The 16,378-nt window shown below is 36.2% G+C and overlaps 1 long non-coding RNA gene across 3 annotated transcripts in view; it reads right to left on the bottom strand.

The window, feature by feature from the left end:
• LOC116149175 (uncharacterized) overlaps positions 1-16,378 on the bottom strand; it is an 859,611-nt gene that overhangs the window by 704,864 nt on the left and 138,369 nt on the right. For all 3 annotated transcript variants that reach the window (XR_010377352.1, XR_010377351.1, XR_010377353.1), the window contains one exon: positions 9,740-9,916. This is a non-coding gene — a long non-coding RNA (uncharacterized LOC116149175). The remainder of the gene's footprint in view (positions 1-9,739; positions 9,917-16,378) is intronic.

The following is a 16,378-nucleotide window of genomic DNA, read 5'->3' as shown; positions in this document are numbered from 1 at the left end:
GATATTTGATGGGAAAACTAAAAAGGAAATAATTATTTTGACCATAATTACTTTGAGAATTCAAGCAGTGTGCAGGTCACAGTCCTTCTCAGCAAGATAAAAGCGAGAAGGTTAATGACTCTATTCTGCTGATCTATGAACTGTTGGAGATCAATCAGAGAACTCCTTTAAGTTTAGAACAATATGTGTTTTTGGAGATCAATCAGAGAACTGCTTTAAGTTTAGAACAATACGTGTTTTCTATTTTATTCTAGTGAAAATTCTTCTCTATGTTTACCCTCATTCAAGGAGAATTGAGTGTGGCTTGTTTTATTGTTACTGTTGTTTTCTTTCTTTTTCTTTATTATTTTTGTTTTCATCTCCCACGCAAACGGTCAAATAACATTTAACCACGAGGCTCAGCCCCATGTGATATGGTTCCATAATAACTACAAAGTTTAGAAAAAATATTTGTCATAAGAAATAATATTTGTTCATTGGGCTATAGGATACGTGTTTAATAAGAAATTGAATTATTTCACTTAAGCTGTAAATCAATTTGTCAGCTTTACTGTGACTACCCACATTCTGCAAACAAACTCACCAACTTGGTGCCAATTAATTTTTCCCAATCTTTTTTTCTTAAGTAATGTTTTTTGGTTGAATTTTATCTCTGCAGAACTGCTCAAAGTAAAGGTTACCTAGAGCTGATCCTCATTCAAACAAAATATAAAGCTTTTTCTTCTATAAAAGAGTGACCCTTAATTTTGTGATTGGGATCCACAATGTGAAATTATTCTTATAAAGCAAATAAAGGTACCTAATTTGGGCGATTTTATTAATTACAATATTTTTACCTTGATGTCTTCAAGGTGCTTCCAAATTCTTTATTTCTTTCATAATCATATTGGGACCTAAGTAAATCCTAATGTAAGAGAGGTGGAAGTGAGACAGAAGGAGGTTAGTAATTTGTTAAAGTCTATTCAACCTCCAAGTTAGGAGCTACCAATCAGGTCTCCCCTGCTCAGAACCTCATTCTGAAAATGCCTCCAGAATTCAGAGAGATGGACACCGACAAATAATACAGTCAGTGCTGCCCATTCTAGGACTTTAAATCCCCTTAATTTTTTTATCCTTCCAGTTTTATTGAGATATTATTGACACAGAGTACTATATAAGTTTAAGGTGTGTGGCATAATGATTTGACTAACATACATCATAAAATGGTTGCCACAATAAATTTAGTGAATATCCATCATCCCATGTGCATACAAAGTAAAAGAAGAAGAAAAAAAATATTTGTCCTTGTGTTAAGAACTCTTGGGGAAATCCCTCAATTCTTTGTGTCAGTCTCTAACCTTGGGTCTTTCTTTTCATCTGCTTTACCTGATCCCTTACCCGGAAGCCAAGCAAAATGGAAGAAAATTATATTAAAAACTCATTTTCCCCATTTCCTGGTCCACATTCACTGAATATTTACTGAGCATCTACTATATCAAATCAATTTGCTGACACAGCTGTTAACAAGACAAAATTTTTGGCAGAACTCCACAAAAGTAGCATTTGATTCTTATTTTTCTAGTGTTTCAATGACTTTTCTTTATTTCTGTCTTCTACTGAAACCCATCATATTTTTCCTGAGGTAGATAGAGTTGAAATTAAAATGTAATTTGAGATCATTATCATATATTGACTAATTTCTCTTCCAAATTTATACTAATCATAGTGAACATTTGTCTTGTTTTTGGTTTTGTTTTTGTTTGGGGACGGGGTGGAGGTTCTTGGTTTGGCTACTTTTCTCCCTTCCTAACAATGCCCTAATTTAAATTCTCTCATTCATTGGGTTGGCTCTTTGGAAGATAAATCCAGAAACCTGCCTCTCACTGGAATCACAAGAAGTTTCCCTTTTATTTCTTTTTTTTTTTTTTCTTATATTTACCTTTTTTTTTTCCAGCAGAGGGTGGGAGGTAATTAGGTTTATTTATTTTTAGAGGAGGTACTGGGGATTGAACCCAGGACCTTGTGCATGCTAAGCATGAGCTCTATCCCTTGAGCTGTACCCTCCCCTAAGAAGTTTCCCTTTTCGCTCTGATGCAGCCTGCAAGCAGCATGTGACCAGACTAAGAAGGGCAATTCCTCTCCCTCACAGCGTGGACTCTTGATCCAGTGATGCCAGGATGGCAGAGTCACAGGATATTTACCCCTATAACAGGGTGCTGGTCTGACTCTTCCTGCTCAGAGATAAATGCAAGAGTACCTGCTTCCTGAGAACCTTCGATTCTTTCCACTTCCAATGCTAGTTTTCCAGCTTCCAGTTGATTCTTTGAGCCTTGCTCCCATCATGACCATCAATATCTTTCCAATAAATTCCTCTATCCTTTAGTGTTACTTTCAAATGTCTGAAACCAATGGGCACCAAGTGACACATGAGCTAAATTTAATAAGGCTCTACTGATACTTATGTTCAGAAAGCTTCAAGTTCCACAAAGGAGGGGTCAGATCTCCCTTAATCAGTGTAGAACATTCACAATCTAATCTATAACAAGTGCTCAATAAATTTTTATGAAGGGAAAAGGAATGAGGGAGAGAGGGAGAGATGGAGGGAAAAAGGAGAGGAGGAGAGATAAACACAAGCACTTAGGAATTAACTCCATGCAATGATTTCTGATCAAAAATGCCAAGTTAGGAAAAAAGATCACTTGAGAACCACTTTATTTCTGCTTAGGTATATGTTACCCCTTGAAAGAACAGAGAAATTATAGTTTATATATTTTATATGAGAGTTAAAGAAAATTATAATCTGAAGGAAATTCAGATAAATATATGAAAATACAAAATTAGACACCTAAATTCAGAAAAACTGGTAAATATGAGTGAAGTGAAAGACTAGGCAAAGAAATCAGGGAGTGGAGTATGACTTAGGAAGTAGACCTGAATAAAATAATTAAGAGTTGAATAAACCTGACCAAGGAAGTGAAAGACTTATATGCTGAGAACTATAAAACATTGATAAAGGAAACTGAAGATGATTCAAAGAAATGGAAGGATAGCCCATGCTTTTGTATTGGAAGAATTAATACCGCTAAAATAGCTGTATGTCCAAAGCAATCCACAGATTTGATGCAATTCTTATCAAATTACCCAAGATGTTTTTCACAGAACTAGAACAAATAAACCTAAAATTTATGTGGAACCATAAAGGACCCAAAATTGCCAAAGCTATCCTGAGGAAAAAGAACAAAGCTGGAAGCATAATCCTCCCAGGTTTCAGACAATATTACAAAGCTACAGTATTCAGAAAAGCATGGTATTGGCACAAAAACAGTCACATGGATCAATGGAAGAGAATAGACAGCCCAGAAATAAACCCACACACCTACTGTCAATCTTTGACAAAGGAGGCAAGAATATAGAATGGAGAAAAGACAGTCTCTTCAGCAAGTGGTGTTGGAAAAACTGGACAACCACATGTAAATCAATGAAGTTAGAACACACCCTCACATCATACCCAAAAATAAACTCAAAATGGCTTAAAGAATTAAATGTAAGATATGACACCATAAAACTCCTACAAGAAAACATAGATAAAACATTCTCAGATATAATTCATACTAATGTTTTCCTAGGTCAGTCTACCACGGCAAAAGCAAAAATTAATGAGAACTAATCCAACTTATAAGCTTTTGCACAGCCAAGGAAACCATAAACCAAATGAAAAGACTATTGGACTGGGAGAAAATATTTGCAAATGATGCAACTGAAAATGGCTTAATTTCCAAAATATAAAAACAGCTTATATAACTAAATATCAAAAAACAAACAACCCAATCAAAAACTGGGCAGGAGACCTAAACAAACATTTCTCCAAAGAAGACTTACAGATGGCCAATAGGCACATGAAAAGACAGACATCACTAATTATTAGAGAAATGCGAATCAAACTACAGTGAGGTACCACCTCACACCAGTCAGAATGGCCTTCATTAAAAAGTCTACAAATAACAAATTCTGGAGAGGATGTGGAAAAAAGGGAACCCTCCTACACTGCTGGTGGGAATGTAGTTTGGTGTCGCCATTATGGAAAATAGTATGGAGATTCCTCAAAAAGATAAAAACAGACTTACCATATGATCCAGCAATCCCACTCCGGGTATAATCTGGAGAGAACTCTATGCGGAAAGATACAAGCACCCTGATGTTCAATTCTTGCTATTTGTTAACTGAGGTTTCCACTGCAGACGCCATCTATCCCCTTGTTACCAAGTCCCAATTAATAGAAGGATTCCATCTCTCTACATTGTAACCTTCAAGTTTTATTGATGCCGCTTTTAGCTCACACAGGGCCTCTGACTTGCTCATCTGTTTTAATTTTGTGGTATAAAAACTTGACATGTCCAGCAGAAACATGAACAAGCAATTATCCATTAAATCAGTATTTCAGTAAATCAGATGCAAGTTATTTGATGTTTTCATTAAACCTTAGAATGGCAATGTTATACGGTCCCCACACCCAGTGAGTATTCAGCTACTGTATGTACATAATCATTATTTAAAAACAAAAGGGAAAAATTAAAATGTCTCTCTAGGCAAATAAACCTTTTTAAAAAGTCTTCTTTTAACATTTGCATGTGTTATAAACAATTTTAGTTTACTTACAGAGAAAAAAAGAGATTTTAAATTCTGATGCTTCAAAGAAATGATGAGAGAGAAATCTAGCCAGCTTAACCAAAATGAAATGCTGTAGGAATTAATGCATGATCAGTGTCCAAATAAAAACCTTAACTTAATCTACATAGGAAGAGAATATAAAGAGTGGATGGGAAAAAATCAATTATCCCTGCCTCATTTTCTCTCAAGAGCACACTGAAACCGTTTCATCTTTCTCATCATTTCAAACACAGACCAAAATTCACACAAATATTTTGCTAATCATAAGATTAACAGTGAATTTGAAATCTTGATTCTAAAAGCCATTCTCAAGTTACAATTATAAAATGTGTCTGCCAGCACCTAACACAGCATGGGGTACCAGGAGACACAGATAGGTAATCACTGGACAGCTTACTGCAGCCAAACTAATGCAACAGAAATGCCAGAAGCAAGTCCTCTTGCAGCAGCATGTTCCTGCTGTGTACAGTCCTATCCCCCTCTTGATTCCTCTATCCCTTTCCCTTGCCTCTGCTCCTAGGAGCCCCTCCTAGGAGGTTCACATGAGCCTCTCCTGGGCCAGCTGCCACCAATCCCAGTCCAGTGAGAACCTTGCCCTGGCAGAGGTCAGGGCAGGAGCAGCAGGTGAAGCAGGAGTCAGCAGATCAGGTGCAGGGCCCAGATTATAGCAGTAATCAAAGGTGGTTTGGCAGGGGTTAGAGTTTAAACACTCCAAAAATGAGACTTATGACTGTACAGGGAGAAAATTTAGCACCTACCTACATCCTGTACAAAGAGGGCTAAGCAAAGCCACCATATTTAGGGCATGATCCATAATCTGTTCGCTGGATGCCAGCTTCCCCCACTCCCACCCCCCACACAAAGTCCTCTCAGGTCTCTCCTTCCCAATTTCACCCCTAAAAATCTTCATTTTTTTCCACCTCTTTCCTTTATCTTCATTCTATCCCATCATTCCTTCCTAGTTCTCAAGAATGACTGTCTTTTCAAACTAAAAAAGGAAAAAACATCTTTTCCTAGCCCTGTGAATTCTTCTTTGCCAGTGGTTCTCAACCACGGATGATTCTGCCACCCCCGGCCAAAAGGACACAACTAGGGGAGAGGCTGCTGCTGGCATCTCACGGGTAGAGGCCAGGGAGGCCGCTAAACGCTGCAGTGTACAGGACAGCCCCCACCACAAAGAGTCGTGTGATCCAAAACGTCCACAGGGATGAGGTTGAGAAACTTTGCTTTAGTCATCAGTCTCTAAAGTTCCCAGCTAAGCTTTTTGACATGTTGTCTATAAACAACAGTTTCTACCGTCACCCTTCCAACTCACTGCTGAACCCGTAAGAATTTGCCATCTGCCTTCTCTGATTCACTCACACTGCTCTTGCAAAGGTCACACACAATTCTTCTACAGAAAAAAGTCAATAGATACTTTAGTCTCTCCTTTCTTCTATACTTTGCTTTCAACAGAGACAACCTTTTCATAACTATGTTCTCTGTTGATTTCTGTGACTGAATCACATCATTGGCATCATCATGAGTCCTTGCAGGACAAGAGCATTCTTGAGGCTTAATTCCCAACTCCAGAGAAAATAACAGATGGATCTCCAACTCGGCTTAAATCAAAATAAAATTCATCCTAAAATATCTATGTTCCTTCAAAAAACTAAAATGCTTTCAACCAAACCAGCTAAATGGAAAACAGAAGAGAAAATTTTGTCCAAATTTACTTGTCCAAAGGACTATACCATTTCTTAAAGGTAAATACTAGTCAGAGGGTAGAGTTTATATAAAATCTCAAAAGAAAAAATGGCATTCTGCTTGAAAAAGCAGTTCCTGTAAAATAAAGTATTTTATATAAAGTACTACATAATATGTATGTTTATATATTACATAAGATATAAAATCTGCGTATCAATTTTACAAGGACAGTTATAGTAACATGACACAATTTTGCCATAATTTTGAAAATCAAAATATGTTTGGACAATTTGTTTTAATAATATGCTGAAAATGTCAAACTGAACAGTAATTGATGCATTAATGCCTTTTCTGATCTTTCCAAAGCAATTTACATTCAGTATTTATACATGTCCCCAAGTAAATAAACTTTATTTCTCACTTATTAAAAAAATAAAATTAAAACTTCTGTTTAAAGATGTTTTCAAAAATGCCAGAAAACTTACCTAATGTACAAAAGTGCCCTACAATTTATAAAGGTAAATTAGTACTTAAATGTTAAATTCTATTTTATTTTAATGACTATAAAATGTTAAAAATCTCTCTGCCATTTTTCTTAACCTAAGAAGCGATTAATGAACAATGGTTAGTAATGTTGCTCTATCTTGAGGATACCTATGGGGCTATTTGTGCTCTTCTTAACTGAGTTGTGTAAGCAAAGTAAAAAGCTTCTCTGAAAAATAATTAGGCTTTTGAAACTGAGATGGTTATCATATTAGGTCAGAGATACCCACAGCTAAATTTATCATTTTCATATGTCTCTTTTCATCTGCTAAATATAATTGCCTTGTTATTTGCCTCTTTTTTAACCATAAAATAAAATTCAGTGAGCAAATAAAAATTCCATGCAGCTCAACACATAAAAGTTATTTTTACACTGATTCAAAATCAAAGCCATCCTGTCCCGTCCTGGCTTCATCGGAAATGGTTTCCGTTGGAGCAGAAAGGTTGTGATGGGTAACAGCCAGGCTGCAGTGAAATAAGTGCAAGGCTGTGAAACTATGGAAGATTAGAAGTCACTGCTGTTCAAAGCTTAATTACCCAGATGTCAAAAGTACATGTTTACATGCTTTTATAATATCAAGATAATTAAGACAGTTCACAACATTTTGTGCAATGAATTTTAAATCCAGCTGACCCCTATGATCTATATTTAAAAAATGTAAAGATGCCTTTATCTCAGTGGCACTTTCCTTGCTGTCCCTAAAAATGCATACTGTGGCCCCATACCCCTAACTCTGAGCAGGGATAAACAGAACTATGCACTAGTACCTAGGCTTCTGGGAGTGAAAAAGAAAATATAAGCCAAACGCAGGATCACTGTGCTAGATACTTTCATGGACATTCATCCTCACTTCAGTCCTTTTTGTTGCAGATGAGAATGTGGAGTCCCAGAGAGACTAAATAAATTTGCCCAGCCCAGTGGCAAAGCTGGGAGCTATACCATCACCTGTTGGTCTAGAACACTGTCCCTAAAAGGTTTCAATAGCACAGGCCAGATTCAAAGATATAAAGACAGAATGAGCACAGATGAAAGCATCAATTATGTGGTTATCTCTTTCCTTAATTATATGTTTGAATAAATAATTCAAATGAAGAGAAGCAATATTACATTAATAACTATCACATTAGTTAGTCTTGAAAGAAGCCCTTTTTCTTTTTCTCCCCTCCCCTCTAGTTTCATTCACATATAGCACTGTATAAGTTTAAGGTGTACAGCATGATTTGACTTACATATGTTATGAAATGATCACCACAATAAGTTTAGTGAATATCCATCATGACATAAAGATGCAAACGAAAAGAAAAAGAAAAAATACTTTTCCTTGTGATGAGAACTCTTAAGATTTACTCTTTTAGCAGTTCTCATTTATAAGGTATGGCAGTGTGAATCATATCAATCACGTTGTACATTACATTTCTGAGTATTTACTTATCTTATAATTGGAAGTTTGCATCTTTTGACCACTTTCATCCAATTCCCCCTTCCCGCATCCCCCACCTCTGGTAACCACAAATCTGATCTCTTTTTCTGAATTTGTTTGTTTGCTTTGATGTATAGTTGATCTACAATACTATGTTAGTTCCTGGTGCACAACATAGTGATTCAGTATTTCTCTGCATTACAAAATAATCACCATGATCAGTCTAATTACCATCTGTCACCATACAAACATCACATTATTACTTTGCCTATATTCTCTATGTTGTACTTTTCATCCCCATGACGTTTATTTTATAAATGGAAGTTTGTACCTCTTAATCTCCCTCATCTACTTCTTTTTCTTTATATATTCCTAATGTCATATGGTTTTGAACACTGACTCAAAATGCACAAAATGCCACTATAAAAAAACATGTGCTGAATTGTAATGATAATCCTCTCACATCAACCCCCACCATATGGACTGGCCCATCCTACAAAATGCATTGTCACCAGCTATAAATAGAACAGTCATTAGAGCTGACAAAAAGTTACAACAGCAAAATGTCAATCATCCCCTGTCATGGTTTGAAGTTTTTCAAAGTGACTGAGCATAAGCCTGTAAAGGTATTTCACTAGATCACATTTTGTACTTTGGATTCAAAAGTTTCTTAGGAGAAATCCAAGTTGAACTTTGTTCATATTATCAAGCACCAGATCACATAGCCCTTCTCACAGAATCAAGTCAGATGGATCTGGCAGTGACTGGTTTTGACAAAAGCTTGTGTGTGTTTATTTCTTGAGAAGTGAGACAGAAAGAAAGAACAACATGGTGTTTAGGAGCAGCTGTCATAATACAGTCAGTTCTTCCTGAATCCCAAGCACCTCTGTGGCTAGAGTTGTGTTGTCCAATACAGTAGCCATTAACCAATCACATGTGGATACTGACCACTTGGAATGCACTAGTTCAACTTAGATGTGCGTGAAGTGTGAAATACAGTCTTGATTTCAAAAACTTAATATGAAAAAAAGAGAGCAAAATACCCCATTAAAATTTTTAATTGATTACATGTTGAAATGATATTATTTTGGATATATTGAATAAATTAAATTTATTATCAAAATTAATTCCACCTGTTTCTGTTTTGACTTTTTTAATGTGACTACTAAAAAAAAATTAAGTTAAAAAAGTCCTAATTACCCATAAATTCACAGTAAGAATTCTTGGTACACACTCTTGAAAAAACTGAACTTAATTATACAGCCTTTTCCACATTTTCAAAATGTATTAGTCTTGGCCAGGAATGCATTAGGTTCCTAAACAGTGATTTATGTGATCCCATGACATTGCATAGAAAGACTAGTGTGCAACTAGCATATGTTCAGAACCCAAACTTGGGACCCACAGTGTGGTATTAAGGACCCAAACAAGGGAACACTTACTTCTCTTTCACATCCCTTTGTGGAGGTGGGCAGGTGGTTCAGAGTAGGTGAGTGGCTGTGCTCCATCAACTCATCCAGGTACTCTGATGCTTTCTTACTTGTTGTTCTGACCTCCCTCAGAGAATTCTAATCATCCATATGGTCAAAACTGTCTCCCCACAACGTCCACATTCTATCCTGTGGGAAGAGGAAAAGAGAGAAAGTGATACAAAATATCTCCTTTTAAGGGCATTTCCTTGCTGGAGGCTTAGAGACGTGGCCTCGCCTTTTTCTAAGGGAAGCTGGTCTATGTGGTCTCTTGCTGGGCAGCCATATGCCCAGGAGGGTAGGACTTCTGGTGTTAGGAAGCTGGGAGATGGGCACTGGAGGAGCTAGTGTGTCCACATTTGGTTTAATGAAGCATTTTTTGTGTTTCTCCTAGATGCAGGAATCCATATGCTTTGAAATAGCTCATTCCATTTTGAACAAGTTATTTATCTGACACAGCCAACGTTCAAATTCGTCAGAAAAGTAAATTGTTACACATGTGCATTATCAGTGAGTCTGCATTTTAAACCAAAACAATAATGGCCTTCCAGCTAACAAGATATAATTCTTGTGTAATACAGGTAAGAGAATCTGGGGCCAGGAGATAGAAACTAGGAGTCTGGCCATGGCTTTATCTCTTGCTGACTGTGTGACTCAGGGCAAGTCAGCTTTCCTGGGTTCTGGTTTCCTCATCTGGAAACTTTCCTATCAAAGTTGATAATAAATGTGATTGTTAACGCTTGGCTTATCTACATCACAGGGTCTTTGTAAGAATCAAAAAATTTTAATGCACTTTTTCTTTACTTATTTGGGTACTGGTATCTTCTAATGATATCTTTCTTACACTTCATATATAAAGTTTTGAAAAGAGCAATGCCTTTAAAAGACCAATGAAAAGTGGATTCCTGGAGAGAAGAGGATGAGCATCGCCACATAGAGATATTACTGAGCTCTTCCAACTGACTAATTTCTTTTCTTCTTGAAGGGTCTCAATAGAGTGTGAAAATACATTGAAAAACAGTACCACAGACAAGCTGCAAACTAGGAGAAAATATTTGCAAGACACATATCTGGTAAAGGACTTATATCTAAAATATACAAAGAACTCTTAAAACTCAACAACAAGAAAATAACCCAATTTTAAAACATGAAAAAGACTGTTAATTAAATTAATAAAGAAGATCATTTCTTTCCCTTTTCAGTTTTATTAGATAGAATGATTACATTTGACTGCACATATACATTATATCACATGTGAATACATATATACAATATACCGCACATATTTTTTAGCTTACATATATGTATCAATCATTGTAAGAAGATAAACTTTTTAAAAAGTGAAAAAGATCTAAACAAACACCTCTCCAAAGGAACTATACAGATGCCAAATAAAAATATGGGGAAAAAAAAGTCAACATCTTGTATCATTAGAGACCTGCATATTAAAACAGCAACTGCAAATTAAAACAACTACATACATATTAGAATGGGTAAGTATTTTCTTTAAAACCTACAATACCAATTTCTGACAAGAATGTGCATCAACAAGCCCTCTCACTCATTGCTGGTGGGAATGCAAAATGGTAATGCCACTTTGGAAGACAGCTTGTCAGTTTCTTATGAAGTTAAATACAGTCTTACCATATGATCTAGCAATCACACTTTTGGTATTTAATCAAATGGTTTGAAAACTTAAATCCTCACAAAAGTCTGCATGCAAATGTTTATGCAGTTTTATTCATAATTTTGAAAAACTGGAAGCAAAGAACATATCCTTCAATATGTGAATGAATAAACAAACTTTCCTATTCTCATATGAGAAAATATTATCCCATAATAAAAAGATATGAGCTATCAACATACTCAAGATACGGATGAACATTAAATGCATATTGCTAAGTAGAAGAAACCAGTCTGAAAGGCTACATACTATATGATTCCAAGTACATGACACTCTGGAAAAAGCAAAGCAAGAGCAACAGTAAAAAGATCAGTGGTTACCAGGAGTTCGGGAGGACTGAACAGGTGAATCACAGAGGGGTTTTTTTAGGTCAGCAAAACTATTCTGCATGATATGGTAATGGTGGATTTATGATACTTTGCATTTGTCAAAATCCTGGCACTTTTATAGAACAAAGAGCAAACCTTAATGTATGCAGATATTTCAAAATCATTTAGGAAGTCAGGGGTCCCCTAATGGTATGCAATCTGTGACAAAAGAATCTAAGTATATTACAAGTACCTAGAACCTTACTGAGAATGATGGGAAGAAACAGTGTTGACCTAAGTATTTTTGGAAATTAGTGGAGTCTATAAAGGTAAAAGAAACTGCACATAAGCACCATACTCTAGTCAATAACTGTTTCCCACAGAGGTACAGGTTAATAATTCTAATTTTGCTATGCAAGTACATTGAAATTGAACAATTAAGTAATGAATCATGGATGATGGGAACAAGTTTTCTCACTATTGGAGTGGGAATTTACAGATAGACAGGGGAAGAGACTGGATTGATCCATGTAGTAATGAATTAGAGCCAAATACATCAGTATGAACTCATATTTAGCTTAAAATAGATACATGTGATTGAATGTAGAACTATTTATATATATGCATATGTATATACACATTTGTATACACACACATATTCCCTTGCTTGTTCAGCTAAGAAGGTCTAGCTAGGAGCAATGACACCCCAGTAGCAACAGTACACCTAGCACTCCGATCTTGTTCTCTAATACCAATCTCCAATAAAAGGAACCAAGGTTCCCTGAAGAAGTGGCTGACTGTAGTGCTGGGGCAGAATATATATAAAATGATCCAAGAGCATTTTATAGTACCAGGGATTAAGGAAATTCTCAAAAAAAATGATGAAGATATGCCAATGAAACACAAGAATTCCCAATTGTCCAAAGCTAAGATAATTTGAGCAACAAAATAAATAGAACAATATTGGTTTATAATCCAAAGTATAAAATAAATATCTGTGAGTCCATGCTGATATAAATAAATGTTTGAATAAATAATTAAATGAGGGAGAAGTGACATATCCCCTGTGCAGAAGAATTCCAAGTAATTTATGTAGATACTCTACCCTCAAGGAGGTAGGGCATAACTCCTTACTCATTAAGTGAGGGCTGTACAAGGTGACTTCCTTCCAAAGATTACAGTATGAAAAGGGAGAAAAGAAGTCTAAGTATACCTGACAAATACTACCCCAGCCAGATGATCCAGGTCAACATCAATGGTGATGTCATGTTGACAAAATGTACTGTTGATGTGATGTGAAGACAACAGAATTTTACATCTGAGATTCTCCTCCCCAAAACCCTTTATCCCGGTCTAATCATGAAAAAAACAAGAAAAAAATTCAGGAGAGGGGCATCCTTACAGTATACCTGAGCAGTACTCAAAAACTTTCAAAGTCAACCATAGTCAAAAAAAAAAAAAAAAAAAAAAAAAAAGAAACTAAGAAACTTTCACAGTTAAGAGGAACCTAAGGAGACTTGACAACTAAATGTAATGTGGTGCTCTGGATGAGATCCTGGAACAGAAAAATGACACTTGGTGGCAACTAAGTAAATCTAAATAAAATATGGACTTCAATTAATAATAATGTATCAATATTAGGTCATTACAATAAAGGCATCATAATAATGTAATGTAATAACAGATAGTATTAAAGATAAGGGATGAGATGAGGAATGTATGCAAACTCTTTGTTCTCTAAGTTCACAATGTTCTGTAAATATGAAACATAAAACTGTTCTAAAAAATTATTAATGTAAAACATCATTAGAGAGAGCAAAGATGGATTGAACTGTAATTGCACTTCTTCACATGCATTTGGTTTTACTAACAGAAGATGAGAGCAGAAGACTAATTTTTAAATTTGCTCAGTAGTCCACCCTGCGGCAGCTAGAGCCATCATTTGCCATTAGCCATTCATAAAAGCTAATAGGGAGATGTCAGTGTTTAAGTATATATCAGAATACATATCAGAATGAGCTTCATAGACAGTAAAAATGGAATAAGCTGGAAAGTCTTTCCTTTCACATAAAAGTGAGCCTGATTTTTAATTTCATATTTCTCTAACAAGGACAAAGGACAAAGGACCTTCACTCTTATCACTGAGTAAGGGTGACAAGGAACTTCTGGTATGGATAAAGATCACTCAGCCACATTTCCTCCCAGAACACCGGAGGCCTGGGGAAGTATGTGTGCTTCTCCAGTTCCAGTATCTGGTAATCTACCAGATGTTTCAAAACACATATTCAAAAATTCCTCTAAAACAGCAGAGGAAAAGAATTTTTTTTTTAATGTAAATTATTAACCTGGTCAGAGGGAGGCTGGCAAAGTCCATTTGCTGGACATTGTGGTGGGTTTACCATCCTTCCCTCTCTCTCTGCCCCCGGTTACTCATATCAGCATCAGATTTATTGCAAAAAAAAAAAAAATGAAACCAGTTGTTCATTTAGAACAGAGATCAGTTTTGTTTTGTATCCAGTGCCTGTAAATTAACACATTCCCCCTGTAAGTTCCACCCCAGAATGTAGCTTCCTGACCCACTGGAATTTCCCCTTCAGCTAAGGAATCTTCAGGCTTCCTGCTAGGGAATCACCAGAGATGCTGTTTCCAGCTTGATTCATTTTGAATGCTCCAGTGCACTTGAAACAAACTCCTTCCACAAAAGAGGGAAGGTCATAAAGACACTCATTACACAGCAAATCTTGAAAACACTAGAACACTGAACTAAAAAACTCATTCAATTAGTCCTCTCCCCGATCCCACAAACAGCCACATTAATATAACATGCCATAAGTACATATAAAGATCCCAATTTAAAAAGTGAAAAGACAACCTACAAAATAGGAAAAAGTATTTTTAAATCATATGTCTGATCAGGGGTTAATATCCAAAACATAAAAAGAACTCATACAACTCAAATATTTAAAAAAGTAACTCAATTATAAAACGGGTAATAGACCCGAACAGACATTTCTCCAAAAAGGATATAGAAAAGGCCAAAAGCTACAGGAAAAGATGCTCAGCACCATTAGTCATTAGAGAAATGCAAATTAAAAACACAATGAGATATCACCTCACCTCACGCCTGCTAAAATGGCTATCATCAAAAAGACAAGGGGTAAATGCTGGCATGGATGTGGAGAAAAGAGAACCCTTGTGCACTGCCAGTGAACTGTAAATTAGTTACAGCCACTATGGAAAACAATATGGAGTATTCTCAAAAAATTAAAAATAGAACTACCATACAATCTAGCAATTCCACTTCTGGGATATATTTAAAAGAAACAAAAACACTAATTCAAAAAAATATCTGCACCCCCCACCCCAGTTCATAGCAGTATTATTTACAATTGCTAAGATATGGAAACAACCTAACTGCTCATCGATGAATGAATAGATAAAGAAGCTGTGAGATAGATGGATAGATAGATAGATAAATAGATAGATTATTATTCAGCCATAGAAAACGAGGAAATCCTACTATTTGCAACAACATGGATAGATTTTGAAGACATTATGCTAAGTGAAATAAGACAAATACTTTATAATCTCACTTACATGTGGAATTAAAAAAAAAAACAACTCATAGATACAAAGAGCAGACTTGTGGTTACCAGAGGCAGAGGGTCGGGGGAGGGAGAATCGCAGGAAGGGAGTCGGAAAGTAGACTCCCAAGTATGAGCTGAGTCAGTGCCAGAGTTGTAATGTACAACATGATGACCACAGCTAGCTACAAGGTTACAGGTGTAAGATTCATAGAAAAGTTGTTAAGAGAGTAAATCCTAAGAGTTCTCATCACAAAGAGATTTCTTTCTTTTATCATTCTCTTCTTTTTTTTCTTTTTAATGTAGCTATATGAGAAGATGGATGGTAGCTGAACCTACTGTGGGCACCATTTCACAATATGTGTAAATCAAATCATCATGCTGTATGCCTTAAACTTATACAGTGACGTATGTCAATTATTTCTTAACAAAACTGGGAGCTAAAAACAACTAAAAACCCAGTCTTTGGTGTTAACCACTGGTCTCTGTGTGGTCCAAATTCAGTTTTGTTCCTCAGGAGCATCACTGCCTCCCCCTCAGTTCACGATGCTGTTAGAAAGACTGCCGTGTGTGTGCACTTGAAGCTCCTTGGGGATGGCATTGCAGGAGCAAAAGGGACTGTGAGAAAAGGAACCTGGAGTGTGGGGAGCATACTGAGGCAGCCCAAATGCTCTGTGGTTGGATCCTGACATCAGGTTATTTAAATTGAAGACAGAAAACCCATATTGAGTCATTGAGTTCTCTCCCTTGAGGGCAGTAGGTTATGCTGGACAGTATATTATTTAGCACTTTATCCGGTTCTATTCGAAATAGCCCTTCCTTGGAGACTATTAATTCAAACTTGGCAAGGATTTTATTACAAATGAAAGGCTTTCTACTAGTTGGTCACTTTTCCCACAAAATGCACATTCTCCCACTGAGATATTAAAAAATAAAACCTACCAAACAACATGAAAACAGTGCGATATTATAGGAAGTGTGTGGAGCACTAGGCAAATTACCATAAGGTGATTCTGACTTGCCTGAACAACAGCTT

Source organism: Camelus dromedarius, chromosome 22, assembly GCF_036321535.1.
Source record: "Camelus dromedarius isolate mCamDro1 chromosome 22, mCamDro1.pat, whole genome shotgun sequence".
Taxonomy (NCBI): domain Eukaryota; kingdom Metazoa; phylum Chordata; class Mammalia; order Artiodactyla; family Camelidae; genus Camelus; species Camelus dromedarius.
The sequence above is the reverse complement of the archived record's forward strand: the minus strand, read 5'-3'. Positions and strand labels throughout refer to the sequence as shown.